The sequence below is a fragment of the Neltuma alba genome, unplaced genomic scaffold (genome assembly GCF_004799145.2).
Source record: "Neltuma alba isolate B1F8T4 unplaced genomic scaffold, ASM479914v2 tig00011698_pilon, whole genome shotgun sequence".
Classification (NCBI taxonomy): Eukaryota; Viridiplantae; Streptophyta; class Magnoliopsida; order Fabales; family Fabaceae; genus Neltuma; species Neltuma alba.
In genome coordinates this window covers 447,706-457,401 of record NW_021636335.1, presented here as the reverse complement: position 1 = coordinate 457,401, position 9,696 = coordinate 447,706, and the positions used below count along the sequence as shown (strand labels likewise).

The 9,696-nt window shown below is 31.3% G+C and overlaps 1 pseudogene; it reads right to left on the bottom strand.

Annotated features, from left to right (window-relative positions):
* Nucleotides 1-4,038: 4,038 nt before the first annotated feature.
* LOC114716899 (protein DETOXIFICATION 14-like) lies at nucleotides 4,039-6,287 on the bottom strand (annotated as a pseudogene).
* Between the last annotated feature and the right edge of the window lie 3,409 nt (nucleotides 6,288-9,696).

Genomic DNA, 9,696 nt, shown 5'->3' with positions numbered 1-9,696 from the left:
ATATTTCGTAAACTAATTTGAAAATATTGGATGTTACTGAAAAAAATAATGCAAAGTATTGGATGTATTAAAAATTAGTTTAGATACTGATTGCTATTGAAAAATATTTTAAAATGTTAAGTGCACTTAAAATTAATTTAAAATAATGGAATAACTGGGGAAAAAATTTTCAAATTGATAAATGTTATTTTGAAAAAAAAAGGGGGGGTGCCAGCCCCACTAAAAACGGTGCAGTTTTGGTTAGATGGGGGTAGCGGTGAAAAACCTTTCGAGCCTTTTCTCACACACTCCTCTTGGGTCCCACTGAGGATTCATAGATCCTCTTACTTTGGTCTGGACCCAAATTCAGTTTTGGACCTGTACACTAAAACTACTATTTTACTCCTCTCTATCAGTATTGAAATTTGTGCTTAATTTCGAAAAATTAATCTGAGGCATTTTATATGAATTTTTTTTTACCTTAATTAGCTTTCTTGTCTCATAAAATAATTTTCTTAAAATTTTTATGCCAAATGATATCCTCTGACCATTTTTCCTTCAACTTTTAGGAAAATAGGCTCTTAATTCTCAAAAATTAGTTTTAAAATTATTTTTAACTATTTCTAGTCAATAAATTTCTTCATAAACTTTCTAATTTTCCAAAATAATATTTCATAGATTTTTCTTAATGTTTTTAGTCCTTTAGATAATTTTAATAATTATTTTCTTTTTTGTATCCTTAAAGTTTCGCTCAAAATAGGTTTTTAGCCAAATATACCTTTCTTAGACATTTTCATCTTAAATAATTTACTTAGGCCTCAAAAATATCATAAGAACATTTTTCCTATTTTTCTTGAATTTGCTTAATTTTCTTGGCATTTTTATGTTACATATTCTATGTTTTCTCTGTTTTTTTTTTTTAAATTATGGCCCTGTTAGGACATATATAAGGGTTAAAAGTCATAGATGTTAGGGAAAATTAGGGAGAAGGACCTAAAAAAATTAGTATTTATTAAGAGGGATCTTAAAAATTGTAATTACTTTGAAAGACCAAAAATTAAAATAAAATTTTACAATTATCAAGTTATCCTTATCAAATCCCTACATTATCTCAAACACCCTCTTATCTCAGTCTGACGGTTAGTTATCAATTGAACTTGATTTCTCTCTCTCTCTCTCTCTCTCTCTCTCTCTCTCTCTCTCTCTCTTCTCTCTCTCTCTCTCTCTCTCTCTCTCTCTCTCTCTCTCTCTCTCTCTCTCTCTCTCTGCGTATCTCTTTTGGATGCACCAAAAGTTTCTATCAATAGCAATTATATTCCTGTAAATCCAGAACAAAGAAGACAAATTAAAAGGAATCAACTAGCAAACTGCTTATTGGATGTTACATATATTCTGATCATTATTTTCCCTTCTTTAGTTTGTTTGTACCGAATGTTTTCTTATTTTCTCATGGCCTCTATCCCACTATTCAATCTGTAAACTGTAAACATCAGTAATATACTCACACTTTTATATATGTGTGTTTCACATCCAATTTATTACAATATTTGTATGCAAATTTGGATGAATACGAACTGACAGTGATGATAAGATAGGTAGTGTTATGGAACTCAAGCAGATATGATAGGTATTTAGTTCATTAATAATGCAAGCTTTTGACTGAAGTCAATATTATATCATTGTGCAGTATAAGCATAGATATTCTAGTTTGCACAATTTAAGCAGATGAGGTAGATTATGAGGATCAAAGGCCAGAACCCACTATCTGAATGAGCAAATCACGATAGATATCAAGTTATTATTATATGAATAGCAACATCATTCTATGAATGATTGATGGGAGATGCGTCCTCTTTTTAGTTTAATTAAAAAAAATTAATTATTAGCTTTTCGTTTCTGGAACATTAGGAAATTATTATAGTAATATGATTCTATGACAACTATCTAATTAGTGTTTTCTAATTTAATGAAAATTTCATTTGTTTAACTTTATGGTTTTGGAACTTATTTAATGTTTTTTTATTTGAAATTTATTCATCAGGACTTTGTTTTGGCAATAATAGAGAGGCTAGATAATGATGGATTGTCAACATTCGGCGGAGATTTTTTGTTATTTTCATGAGCGGACAAGTTATTAACCAATCAAGAGGAGTGCTATGCTGCGACGGATCAGGGAGAACAATAGGTAAAATGATTGAATGTGACCTATCATTGAAAGAACTAATAACCACGGTATCATCTTGTTTTGGGGAAGATATAAGTGGGAAGAGACTTAAATATACTCTGAAGTTTGATCCTTGTCAACTTATAGACCTTATTGATGATGATGGAGTGAAACAATTGATCAAATACAATGAAAGAAGTGCTCATTTGTACATTATTGATGAAGATCAAAGCAGATCAACAATAAACCAATCGGTACAAGGGTAAGAAATAATTTTATAATATTATGTATATATGTTGTATATTTGCCATATTTTAATAGTGGTGCAAATAATAAATAATTTTGAATTGAATGTACATGCAGTGTGGAGACATGACAAGGGCATCTAAGTTTTGCATCTCCCTCAAGTGAGAACATTATTCAAGTGCAAATAATATTTCCTTGTTGCTTGATTTACTTGATATTAACCATATATTTTTGAAACCTATAACTGTTGAGCATCAATTTGATGTCATAATATTTCGTTCAACTTTCCTTAGTAATGCAATGATATTGCTCAAATTTCCTTATTAAGTTAATGAGGAGTTATAATTACTTAAATTTTAATTCATTAGTATCTTGTTTTGCTAATATTTGATTAAAAGCATCCAATATAAAGAGTTTTTGGATGAATATAAAAGTATATATTTGTACCTTCATTTAATCCGAACTCTACATACATATGAACACAATCACACTACCTATACTAAGCTTCTTAGATGAATATAAATATAGTTCTTTCTGTTAACCAAACTAAGAAAATCAGGTAAATACTACCGCTTCGTAACCTAAGCTTGACTAATAATTTTTCCAACCACCTCGGAATGAAAGGCAAAATCACAGTCATGCAGGCTGGAAATTTTTCCAACCATATCGGAATGAAAGGCTAATAGATGTAGATATGAATGACTGAAAAATAGGACCCTATTTTTGTTTTGTTAATTGCTATATTCAGCTTTTAATTTTAATGGGGGGCAATTTAATAATTATAAATTTATATTTCAATTGATAACTAATAGTCAAATATTGGGATGGGTGTTGGAGATAACGTAGGGATTTGGCTAGGGATAATTTTGTAATTATAAATTCATATTTTAATTTTTGGTCCTTCAAATTAACTACAATTTTTAATATCCCTCTTAAAAAATACTAATTTTTTTAGGTCCTTCTCCTCAATTTTCCCTAGATGTTATTATCAACAAATAATCTATTCAACGGTTCACTTAACAACCATAAAAAATGGCTTCTCCAACTCAACTTTTATCCACATTTTCTATATAACTGTCAAATTTAAGGCATCATTCTTCTTTTTCTTGTAGTACTGTAGTCTATTAAAATAGTGCCCATAATTTTAAAAACTTTACTTGAGTATGTTAATGAAGGGTATTCATGTAATTTGACCACTTTAACTCATTTTCTTAATTATGGGTCTGTTTGAAATCACGTTTAAAAATACTTATAAACATGTTTTACGTAAGTTTAAACAAAACTTCTCTCACATACTTATTTTATATTTCATAAATATGATTGAAAAATTATCTATAAGCTATTCCAAACAAGCTCTACATCACTCAAAACGTCCTATACAAAAGAAATGATTTTCTTATCTAACCAACACATTTTAGCCCAAAAATAAAAACGCAAGTAAAATTTGTAGGAGAAAGAAAAGAAAATAATGGAAAATTGATTTTGACAAGTTTATTAACAACATTATATTATTCCATTGAAGCTTGTGCTTGTGGCCTTGGATTCAACTTTCAATCTCACATGTTGTAGTTCTAAAGCTTCATCCCCCATTTTCATATAATCTCCAAACATCTCACTTTACCCAAATTAAATGGCCTTAAAATTAAGTACTACACTCTTGTTGCCGAAGTCAAAACATTTTCCTCTTCTTCTTCCTCCGATGTTCTCTGCAATGTCCTCTCCCTGGCCTGTCTTGCCTGCAAATTCAAACTCTTTCACAATGAGAACATTTCAAATAAGCACTATTTAAAAGTTCAAAAGTTGCTGCAGAATCTTAATTGCTAAAAAATAAAAGGTCAATTAAGCTTCAAATTTCAAGATAAATTGATGTATTCTTTTGAAAGTAATATAATCATGAAGAAAACAAACCTCTTTTATCCAATCTGTATTACTGATTATGATCAATAGCACAATCACTTGGCAGATTGTACCAGTCGTTATTACAAGCCAAAGGCCTTTTCCTCTCATGCCTACCCAGAAACCCAATATTGCAGCCAGTGGAATGCCAACCACATAATAAGATCCAAAATTCACATATGCCCCTATCTGCTGCCACCCACTTCCCCTAGCAGTCCCTATTTACACAAGAAACAAGATTTCCAAGAACAACAAAATCTGAGTTTGATTATAGTAAGAATATACTTTCGTTGGGAATATAGTATTAGAATGAAATATTTTATACATATCTGTAAGGGTACCTTGTAAGGAGTCCACAAAAACAGACATAACTAACAGAGGAGCTATGTCTTTCACGTAATGTATCACTTCAGGCTCATTGCTAAAAAAATTACCCAAAACATTACGGCTCACAAAAACTATTGAGCTCACCAAAAGAGCCTCACACGTTGCTAGAATCCTAGAACGTAAGGCAGATACTCGCGCCGATTCTGGACTTCCAGCTCCTAATGCATTTGAAACTCTTGTGCTGAATAATAATATCCACAAGAATCACCCATGAGAAAGAATTGATTTAAGTGAACATCTAAGAAGCCACACTATATATATATAAATCATTATATCCATAGGATTGGAGATAATATTTATAAATGAAAACATATAAATAGATTGACTGATCGATGTTATGTGATGCAAACGTGGCTGCGGAAGCAATCGACTCTGGTATGGAATCGATTGTAACGTTCATTGATACACTGGTCAAAAGATTCAAATTTGTATAGAGAAATAGTTAGCATTATATCATTATTGGAGTGCAATCAAAACTACTTATGATGGATTTTGGAAACCGAAAAGTTTAGAAAAAGCATAAATACCAAACAGCTAAGGTTGAAGTTTCAAGCTCTGGGTTTGGTCTTAGAAGACCAGCAAGCAATGTCGTCACTTCATATGACCACCATTGGAGGCTGAAATATCCAGTCATCAATATTAGTATATCAATATTTGAGGCACAATGTAAAATATATAGGAATTCATAATCGTTATGTGAAGTAGCTAGAAGAATACCAAGCCATTATAGCTAAGAAATCTCCAATGCCTTGGAAAAGCTCCATAGAAATAGGAGTCCGAGTCTTTGCACAAGAATCAGAGAATTTCATATATAACGCAAGCAAGATCACATTCAACCAATATGAAATACCAATGGCAAAGGCTCCTCCAAAACGACCCATTCCAGATTTAAAAACCATTGTCCAACAGAAAACTATGTGGAAGCAGATGATAAATGAAGAAGAGAGAATAAGAGGGGTGATCAAGCTCTGCATAAGATAGTATCGAACTAGGGCTTGAGTATTGCATACCCAAAGAGCGCAGGAATCAAAGAAACCGCAAATTCGCCTGCTTCATGTGCAATTAAAGGATCTTGACCAAGTAAAACCAGCAGCTTCCCCAAGTTTAGCCACAAGACACACAGAGGAAGACAACATAAAATAAGACAAAATATGCCAGTTTGAATTTGAACACCAAACTTCTTATATTGTTTAGCTCCATAGGCTTGCCCACATAATGTTCCAAGTGCAGAAGCCAATCCAAACTGTTATATAAAAGTACAAATTACAAAATCCAAAATGCAAATATTAGCTATCAATCAAAAGGACAAAACCCCACAATACAAGATGAAGTTGTTACTCAAGTAAAACAATAAGTGACTTACGATGACGCTAAAGCCAGTGACAGCACAAAGTGAAATGGCAACACCAGTGCTAGATTGAGCAAGTTTTCCCAAGTGACCCACCATCATCAAAGCGATGGTTTGCAGAAAGAAGGTTGACGCATTCTCAGCCACCATAGGCCCTGCTACACAACAAACTGCTTTCACTTCTTGGGCAAACGCACGCCATGTTATGGGTAGATGATCCTCTTCATTGACCAGCTTTGTGTTTTTCTCCAAGAGTCCCTTTTCCATTTTCCTTCCTCTGCCTCGCTCACAAGCACTCCTATAATAAGATCTTCAATGTTGAAATACTATAAAAGTGTTAACATATTAATGATTAAGATAATAAAATTTTTGGGGTGCCTTTAGTTTTACTCAATTATCAATTTAGCCTCTAAAATTTAATTTTTGTCAATCAAGCTATAAAATACGCCCTTGCGGTGTCATTGCAAAAATGACTGATTATTGAACCATATCAGAACGATAATTTTCAAAAGCTGGTATAACAAATTAATATATTTTTAACTTTGTATATAAATAAATTAAATTGAAACATTTTATAGAAAACATATTTGAAGACACTGCCGAGTAGGTAGTATATTAAAACTATGCAACTACAATAGGATACTGTTTAAATAATGCCATATTTGGTTGGATGAGGTGGTTTGATGCGCTATGTTGGTCTTATTTAAAACACAGATTCATGAAATTTTTTATCCTAATTACAAGGCATGCCAGTAATTTTTTGTCTCTAGTTCCCTTTTATTACCTAGGTAAAGCTAAAAATTTATTAAATATTTATGGTTGGAGTAATGAACCATAGTTCTAATAGAACATCTAAAAATTCACTTATAAGAAGCATCATCAAAAGGGTACAATAACATGTAGAGATCACCAATACAAGAGATTTTGATTGCGTGCATGGACAATCTACTCCATGGACGGAGTACGAAGAGTCTAACAGCACGCATTTTGGGATATAGACACACACGTGCAAATGAAATTAGGGTCAAACTGGATAGTTTAGCAAAAGTTTAAACGTGGAGAATTTTTGGTTTTTTTTTTTTGTGGGGGGTTATAAATTAAATAAAAGGGTTAATAAATCAATAAGCAACTCATCTTTCAAAAGAATAAATAAAGAAAAATATTTGTAGGTCCCACATAAAAAATTAAATATAAGTAGATCCAAAATTTTTATATTGGGTGAAGTTATAATTTTTTACCCTTGATCTTATTTCTTAAATGCATTCAACACCCTAATCTATTTAATGGTGCAATTTTATCCATAATAAATCAGAGTAAAATTGCACCAAAACAATCATGCGTAAAATTATACAATTAAAAAATTTGAGGTATTGGATGCACCTAAGAAATAAGATCATAAATAAAATTACACTTTTATCTTTTTATATTTTACAAAACGAACTTATATAATTATAATTTGACTTGCACCATTTACAAATTAATCAAATTTAATAATTTGTGTTTACAAGTCAAATTTCAATATTAGTATATTTAATTTTCCCAAAGAAATAAAGTCGCTCCACACCCACAACGCATGCCGTTTCACTTCCTGATAAAAGCCACACAGTAGCCATAATTAATGCGAACCAGACTGAAATTCAAAAGAACATTGACATTCATTCACTAGTTTATCATAAGCTTAAAAAACTTAGCATTAATTCCTTTACTTATGCTCTTTTAGACTTAAAAAAAATGACTTTCAACAACCATTTTCAATAACGACACAAAATGTCACTGCTGAAAGTATGACTTTCAGTGGTGATATTAAGAGTTACCATTTAAAATTTTACTTTTAGTGGCGACCATAAATAACACCATGGAAAGTATACTTTCAATAACGAAATAGAGTCGTCACTAAAAGTTAATTTTCAAAAGTCAGACTTTCAATTGTGATGCTTAATATTGCCACTGAAAGAAGAAGTTTTTAGCGATGATTTTTTGTCACCATCGAAGCACCTTTTAGCAGTAACATTTTTGGCCGCCTTTAAAAGGTAGTTTTAGTGACAACTTTTTATCACCGTTGAATGTCTATTTTAACTTTTTGTTATTATTTTAATTTTTTATTAAAAAAATCATATTTAGACAATAGTTTTATTTATTAATATGATTTGTTATAACAAAATAAAATATTTTTACATGCTCTTTTGTTAGATAGACAAAGAGAGAAGGGGAGGGTTAGAGAAATAATATGGTGTGTGTAAAGGTAGGAGGGAGGGAAGGAGGGAAGGAAGAAAGAACGAGTGTGTGTATGAAAGTAAGATATTCTAATTATGTGAGTGTGAGAAAGTTAAATAATCATGATCAATTTATAATTAAATTTTATTATTTTTTATATACTATTTTCATATTTGAGAATTATAAATATAAATATTAAAATAAATAATATAATGGCTTAAATAATTAGAAATAAAAAATATAACAAATAATATTGTATGAATTATATTTTTTATACAAAATGGATATTATAAATAAATATTTTAATTAGACAAGAAAATTAAATATAAATATTTAATAATAGTATTATTATTTAACAATATTTAATAAAATAATCTTCTGGTCTTATTTATAAGTCACTTCTAATATATTCCCACAGATTAAGGAAAATCTTAAACTTCATTGACTCTCATTTACAATTCAACAACTTTTCAACTTTAGCCTTATTTAATATACATTATACCTCAAGTAAATAAAGTGAACACAATAATAAATAGAGATAAATTGTACATTGATACAAAAAAATTTCTCTCAATGCCCTATAAATAAGACAAAAAAATTTTTCTCTCTGCCTTATAAATAGGACCAGAGGAGTAGTATTAGTAGCACTTTTTAGGGTCGCCAAAGCACCTTTCAGCAGCAATAATTACTACTAATTAAAAGGAAAGGACACAGAAGGAGGATGTCAAGAGTTCAAGCCATGGAAGGGTCATATTTATGGGTGGCCAGCGACGTGGCGACACCTGGCGAGCGACGGCAATGAAGTGGCAGTGATCGATGGCCAGCTAGTGATGATGTGGCAGTGGTCGACAGTAGTCCTATTTCTCCAACGACACAAAGTCATCATTGAAAGGGTCTTTAGCAGCAACTTTTGTGTTGCCGCTAAAGGGTCATTCAGCGGTGATTTTTTAGTTGCTACTAAAAGATCATTTAGCGGCAACTATTGTGCATCGTCATTGAAGAGTCTTTTAGCGGCGACTTTGTTTATCGCTACTGATAAGTTTAGTGACAATCGCTACGATAACAACTTAATTGTCACGGCTGAAAACTTTTAGCAGCAACTTTTGTCAGTACTAAAAGTCAATTTGTAGTGTTTAATAGCTTTAACCCATTTGTATATATAGCAATAATAAGTACTTCATCCACAAGTATTTCTCTTCCCCACAGTCAGCAATACTACTAACATTTCATAATCCGCCAAAGCTCCTCTTTCATATTCATGTCAGTAAGTGTGTTTATATATTTATAGAGAGAGAAAGACTGTAGTGCATGGTTATATATAAGCACGCTAAGAATGCATGTCCTAGTGTTGAAGTTCAAAGCTGTAATCTAATGCAAGAAACTCTCTGATTCCATAGAGGGAGAAAGGGATAAGAGAGACGCAAAGTTTTCTGAATGTGAAGAATATGAAATTACCACAAAT